The 7,455-nt window shown below is 46.1% G+C and overlaps 1 long non-coding RNA gene across 1 annotated transcript; it reads right to left on the reverse strand.

Moving 5' to 3' along the window:
- Positions 1-5,229: 5,229 nt before the first annotated feature.
- LOC146857457 (uncharacterized) lies at positions 5,230-6,752 on the reverse strand. The gene is made up of 2 exons (XR_014979579.1): positions 6,376-6,752; positions 5,230-5,664 (listed from the first exon to the last, which is right to left on the reverse strand). It is a non-coding gene; the product is annotated as an uncharacterized LOC146857457 (long non-coding RNA).
- Between the last annotated feature and the right edge of the window lie 703 nt (positions 6,753-7,455).

The following is a 7,455-nucleotide window of genomic DNA, read 5'->3' on the forward strand; positions in this document are numbered from 1 at the left end:
GGCGGCTAGGAGGGCGGTCTCGGTGCTGTGGTTGCAGCGGAATCCGGATTAGGATGTGTCGAGGATCGAATTGAGTCTATGAAGTTCATGAGCTGGTTGTTGATGATCTTCTCAGTGACTTTGAACTTCTGTTTAGCCATCCTGCCAGAGGGATTCTCAGCGATGTAAAGTATGGTTGAGAGCAAGCTACAAACCCCCCTCACTCCCACAAGATGTAGTTATCTGCATGCTAGACTTCCAGTCTCAGAGGAAGTGCTTCTGGAAGAAGGCCACTGAAACCCAGCCAGGAAATTATGAAACACTGGCATGACAAGAAGGCTACTGGCCAAAAAGTATGGGTAAAGGAGCCAGTTGAGCCCCAGGCCTTACAGGACCGATGTGCCAGGCCCTATGAGGTCAAGGAGGGGAAGGGGGAGGCCACCTGCTTGGTGGACCTCCAGAACCCTAGTATTCTTTTAAGGGCTCTGCATGTCAATCGCCTCAAGCCCCACTTTGTGAGGTCCGAAGTCCCCATGCTCTTGGTGACAGATGGATGTAAGGAGGAGGAGTAGACCGAACCTCTCCCAGACCTCTTCTCTTCTAAAAAGCTAAATGGTTCAGTGGAGGGTAGGCTCCACTCCCTAACACTGATTCCAGATCAAGAGAAAGAGTGTCACCAATTGCTGGGTCAATTCTCCTTACTGTTCTCACTTATCCCTGGGCTCACCACTTGGTGTACCCACGACATTGACACGAGGAACAACATGCCTGTCAAGAAAATAATCTACAGGCTGTCTGACAAAGTGAGAGCCAGTGTTAAGAATGAGGTGTCCAAGATACTGGAATTATGAGTGATGGAGCACTCCAGTAGCCCATGGTCCAGTCCAGTGGTACTAGTATACCAAAGCTGCCCCAACTCTGTGTGCCACCCCATAGCTTGAGTTCTGTGTGCACTACCAAAAGCTCAATTCAGTCACCAAAACTGATCCTCACCCCATCCCCTGAGCGGACGAGCTCATTGATCAGTTGGGTGCAGCCAAGTTCCAGAGTACTTTTGGTTTGATGTCAGGGTACTGGCAGATTGCCTTAACCGAGAGCGCCTAGGGGATGTCAGCATTCTCCATCCATGAGGGCCAGTTTCACTTCAAAGTGATGCTCTTTGGGTTAAAGAATGCTCCTGCCACCTTTCAGAGGTTGGTCAACCAGGTCCTGGGTGGACTTGAGGACGTCAGTGCCACCTGCCTGGACAACTCTGCTGTCTTCATCTCCAGCTGGGATGACAACCTGTACAACCTCCAGGAAGTGCTTTAGGCCCTGCAACAGGCAGGCCTCCTATCAAGGTCAGTAACTGCCACAAATAGAGGGTTCAGTGGTGTACTTGGGCCACCAAGTCGATGGGGGCAAGGTGCAGTCCATTGAGCCCAAGATACAAATCATTTTGGTTTGGGAGCCCACCTAGACCCAGACCCCGGTGAGAGCTTTTCTAGCCCCAAGTGGTTACTACAATTTGCATCTTGACTTTATTACTGTTTTTATACTACATACATACTTTACACTTTGACTCTAAATTAATCCTGACTGCTTTGTGCCAAGCTACCAGATGATTAAGCACAGGTTGATTTAGTGATTGTTGTGGTTTACCCTCTACAATAATTGGGATTATTATTTGAGGTGGGGTTAGCCGCTATCCAACACTTGTCTTTGGGTGTGTTCATGGGGATTCAGTAGTTGGGTATTTTAAACCACAGAGATTACAGATCAGAGTCACATCGTGATAAAAGGAAGATTGCAAAGTGAGTTAATGCAGAGGTTTGTGTATACAATCTGCAGATCGCAGGAGCGCATCCCGACAGGGACTGACTCAATCCATCAGAGGGTAATAAGAGTACCAAGTCTGTATGGTAGTACCAGTTTTGTAAGTTTACTGTGACGTTTGGCAATCTGAAGGTAGGACTGAATGCTGTATGGGGACATTGTGTGGCATCTTCAATTAGAAAAAAACAAATTACACCCTAGTGTACAGGAGAAATCAACTTCCCGAGCTCCACAATTTCGCCGATACGTTGGTCTAACTACTTTAGTCCTTCGTGGGCACCAGTACACATGCTTACGTAGTTCCAAATTATTGATTATCACTTTTAATAGAGCCGCATCCAAGATACCAAGAGCACATCTCATGTAAAGGGAGGCCTTATTCACAAAGGGACCCCAATCGAGATCTTTGGTCACTCTTTTTTTTATTTTGCCTCAGTGGAACACACTTCGCCGTGATTCCCTGTTGTATGTTACAAAATGAACAACCTGCCTCGGACTAGGAAGAAAAAGGCCCCTCTAGCATCTTCTCCTAAGTGTCTATTCTGTGTCCATATTACAGTTGTCTGTTGTGGGTGGACACTATTTGTCTTCAATCACCACCTAGGCTAAACCAGAAATGTTGTCTGACAAGCAGACAGCATCATTCTTCTATCTCCTTAAGACATCAGCATCAGACCAATGTCTTGAAGAATATAAAGCACTTACCGCTCATAGTCATCCTCACCATCCTAGCAAACCCAGAAGAATTCCTGAAAAAGGAGTAGGTAGAAAGCTCGTACAACATCAGGACAATGAAATTTACTAAATCCAGCACAAACTGGTTTCAGACTAAATTTTGTCATAGAAGCAGAGCTAGTTTAACTCACGGAACAGTTCCATATAATTGAGTGCCATTGAACAATCACAGCCTTGTAGCCTAACAGTTCACAGCCTTGTAGCATAGCAATCACAGCCTTCTAGCCTAACAATCACAACCTTCTAGCCTAACAAGCACAGACTTGTAGCCTAACAATCACAGCCTTGTAGCCTAACAATCGCAGCCTTGTAGCCTAACAATCACAGCCTTGTAGCCTAACAGTTCACAGCCTTCTAGCCTAACAATCACAGCCTTCTAGCCTAACAATCACAGCCTTCTAGCCTAACAATCACAGCCTTGTAGCCTAACAATCACAGCCTTGTAGCCTAACAATCACAGCCTTGTAGCCTAACAATCACAGCCTTGTAGCCTAACAATCAAAGCCTTCTAACCTAACAATCCCAGCCTTCTAGCCTAACCATCCCAGCCTTCTAGCCCAACAATCCCAGCCTTCTAGCCTAACAATCCCAGCCTTCTAGCCTAATCATCACAGCCTTCTAGCCTAACCATCACATCCTTTTAGCATAACCATCACAGCCCTTCTAGCCTACCAATCACAGCCCTTCTAGCCTAACAATCACAGCCTTCTAGCCTAGCAACCATAGCCTTCTAGTCTTAACAATCACTGCCCTTCAGTCTCACCCATCAGACACCAAGAACATTCTGCAACATTTCACTGAAATAGAAGCTTTCACTATACATAGGAACACACTCAGTCACGCAACTGGCAGCACAACTTCGGCAAGTCGATTCAGACTTCAGTCTGTGACAGAAACCTCAGAACCATTGGGAAAATGACCACTGGACTACAGAAAGTGCTGTGATGTCGTACTACTGCAGTCTGTGCACTATGCGTATGCCAATAACACAACTAAGCAGAACCAAAAACAGCTCAAACAGATACAAACATGAACACTCCTTATCTCTTTTACAAATGACTTCTCCCACATTTTAATTAACTTGAAAAAGAGAGGGAAATCGTAGGTCTGGACAATTGGCCCGAGACATCCAACTCTGGATGGATAGAACTTAGTGGGTCTTGGACAGAACTCTTGCTAACGGGAAGAAAGGGGCCAGTTCTAAAAGATCTTACCTCTAAGATTTCCAGCCCCTAGCCCAGTGCAACCAAAAACAAAATGCAGGTGCAAATTGGATATCTTTTCTTTAAAAAAAGGAAATTGACTGTTGTAAAAGTATACCTTTTTAAAATGCCCCTCAGAAAAATCAGAAGAAAGGCTGTATGTATGTCTACTTTTTTAAAAGGTCCCTGATGCCCCAAAAGAGAGGTGACTTAGTACTCTCATTACCCACTCGCCAGTATTGTGCACCACAATAATTGCATAAGGAGCTTGAGCTACTCTATAGAAGCCTCCAAGCAAAATTAGCATTATAGACCTTCCCATCCCTCCCCAATATGGCTGACTTCCTCTTTTTACATCTTGAACCTTAAAAGTAAGCCATAACCACCTCACTTCCTGTTTTTTGGTTCTGCTGCGTAGACTCTTCAAGCAAGTTGAACAGGTAAGTGGGGTGAGGTTGCGATGTAGCAGGCCCTGAGACCCCGTAGGAGGTCCAATGTATGCAGACTCACTATCAGGCACATGCATCAAAAAGAGAGTTTGCGAGTCCTTATTTGCGAATTTTAAGGAATCGCAAATAAAGACTCGCAAAACACGATGCAACAAAAAAATTGCGAGAATATTGCGAATCGCTAAAAATCGCTAAATAAATTGCGATTCCGGCATTTGCGAACTCGCTATTAGCGATTTCGCAATTAGCGAAATCGCTAATACCGAAGTCGCTGTTTGATGCATCCTGATGACATCACAACCAGGAAGTGAGCAGCACCAGCCTCATTTCCAGTGCACAGTGTCAGGGAGAGGAGGGAGCTGGCTCTGGGAGCAGAACAGGAGTGTGACAGAGACAGAAGAGAAACCTGTGATATCAAATGGAAGCCTCACAAACAGCAGAGGAGAGCCAAACAGGCAGGAAACGCAAAATTAAATTTGCAGAAAAAGAAATTGACACCCTCATTGAGGGAGTAGTCCACAGCCATGACAAGCTGTTTGGAAAGGCATCATTGAAAGTGGCAGAGCAGGAGAAAAGGAAAATCTGGCTCCGGATCCAAAACAGGGTCAATGCCATTGGGGTGACACACCGCACCATTGAAGAACTCAAAAAACGATGGTACGACTTGCGCAGTCGGGCTAAGGTGCGCATAGCTGACCGCCTGAAGGAGGCAAAGAAGACAGGAGGGGGAACACCAACAGACACTGGGAACACTCCCATGGAGGACTTGATTGAATCCACCATCCAGCCAGAAGCTGTTGTTGGTGTGACCCAGCTGGACACGTCCGGAGCAGCAAACACATCTGAAGGTAAGATGAATGTATGTTTTCTTAGTGTTACAAAATGTAAAGGTAGAACTCGACCACAGTACAGCCCAAGTGCTGACCCTGAACATCCAGTACACAATGCGTTCAGTAGGTGAGGGGCATTATGGGAGATGTAGTCAGGTGAAGCAGTTAAAATGTCAAATCTCAGAGTAACAACCCAAAAAAGCTTAATAGAGTATAAAATCATTTACAAAGGCAGATATTTATTACTGTGCAATTAATATCACAGACATGAAATAATACAGTGTTGCACTGTTTCACCTCACAGATGCGCAACGTGTAGAAGATGTGGATAGCGATTCCCCAGACATGCAGGACACCAGCGCAGGTGAACAGATGGACACACCTGTGGTGCAAATAAATCCCTCAGGTCCAACCAAGTCACGCAGGGCTACTGTTCCATCCCTAGTCACCATGGAGTGTGAAGATGATGAGGCTGATGCAACACCAGGTGGCAGCCATGGCCAGACAACTTCCATCACAAAAACACAACCACAGGTCCCCAGAACTAATCACAGAGCCCGGCGTAGGAGAGGAAGAGCACTCAGGACACAGCAGGAGGAGCAACCAAGTGATGTCTGGGGTGGTCTTGAGGGACAGATGCTCCGTATGCAGCGCCTGCAGACAAAAAACACACGATTAGTACAATTGCAAGTTGGCAAGATGGCTAGCAACTTAGCAGTACTGTCAGAAAGTGTGCAGCAACTGAGCAAGGTGATGCATGAGGGAAATGTATCCCAGAAGAGACAGCATCGTCAACTAATGGTGCAATTGAAAATGTTTGCTAAATCAAACAATAGATTGGCCACGACAACTGCACTGCTGGCGCGTAGGTCTGTGACCATGCAAACTGAAATGTGCCATTGGAGCGGCGATGTGGCTAAAGCACTGGACCAGGTCACCAATGCAGTTGATTTGCTAAATGCTTCCACAATTGCGGCCAACAATTTGACGCCCGAAGAGGGTAGTGAGGGTGGCTCAAGCCTAAGTAGTGTGGCTGTTCCAGTCCGCACTGCAGGAAGACGCAACACACGCAGCAGTACCCCCGCCGCTTCCAACATAACGGATGACAATGCTGGGTCTGACAGGCGTCTGGGTGTTCGTGGGAAAAAGCGCTAGACTGGCATGTACAAGTGCATTCCACTATGGTGACGTAACCATTTATTTGGATTTGACTTTTCACAGACTGACAAGTGAATTGACATTTGCAAACCACTTATGTCCTTTGCACTGGTCAGATTACAAGTGTGCTTGAACACTCATGGCAATTTTATTTAATTAAAGAATACTTTGATAGCAATAGTCAGTTTCTGTGTCATCATTACTCACCTCAGAAATAATTTTGTGTGATGTCAAATCTTCTCCTACGCCCTTCTGCTGCGCCTGCCCCTTGTGCTGCATGGTGTTGTGGCACTTGCTGGTTCCCATCCTCCGAATCGCTGTCAGACACCTCGATGTCCATTCCTCCCCTTGTCGCTATGTTGTGCAGCATGGCACATGCCGCTACTATCTTGCAGCATTGTTCAGGGTTGTACTTCAGTGCTCCACCGGTCTTATGTAGACATCTGAATCGGCTCTTCAACAGCCCAAATGTGCGCTCTATGATGTTCCTTGTCGACATATGTGCTGCATTGTACCTCTGTTGATTGGCAGTTGTGGGATTGAGGTAAGGCGTCATTAGGTAATTACGCAAGGCGTATGCGCTGTCACCTACATGTAATGGAGCAAAGAGTCAGTGGCAGCTTCACATTGACATACGTACAATGACAGTGATAAACTATAACACATATTTACCAAGCAGATGTCCCTCTCCAAATTCTCCCCTGACAAGACGGGTGTGTATGCCACTTTGCCTGAAGATATAGGAGTCATGTGCACTCCCTGGAAATTGCGCAACAATGTCAGTGATAATGTTTTTGGCATTGCAAACGACCTGAATATTGAGGGAATGGTAAGATTTCCTATTTCTATATATATATTCCTGTGTTGCAGGGGGACATATTGCAACGTGGGTGCAATCAATACAACCCAAAACATGTGGGAAACGAGCTATCTGGTAGAACTCCTGTTTGGTTTTTGCAAGGTCAAGCGCGGTGGTAGGGAACTTGATATGAGACCCGATCACGGCCATCATGGCATCAAGGAATGCTTTCAATATTCTTGAAAGTGCGCTTTGTGACACACCTCCCGCAACAGCAATGACCCCCTGAAAACTGCCTGACGCCAGGAGGTGTAGGCAACATAGGACCTGCACATGCGTTGGGATGGCATTGGTCCTACGTGTCTGTCGTTGCATTATGGGGTCCAATTCATTGATTAGATCATGGATCATTGCTGCATTGAGCCTATACTTGTCGTATATCTCATCCTCTTGCTGGCCTAGCAAAGTTATGCGGACTCTGAAGATGC

The sequence above is a fragment of the Triturus cristatus genome, chromosome 3_2, assembly GCF_964204655.1.
Source record: "Triturus cristatus chromosome 3_2, aTriCri1.1, whole genome shotgun sequence".
Classification (NCBI taxonomy): Eukaryota; Metazoa; Chordata; class Amphibia; order Caudata; family Salamandridae; genus Triturus; species Triturus cristatus.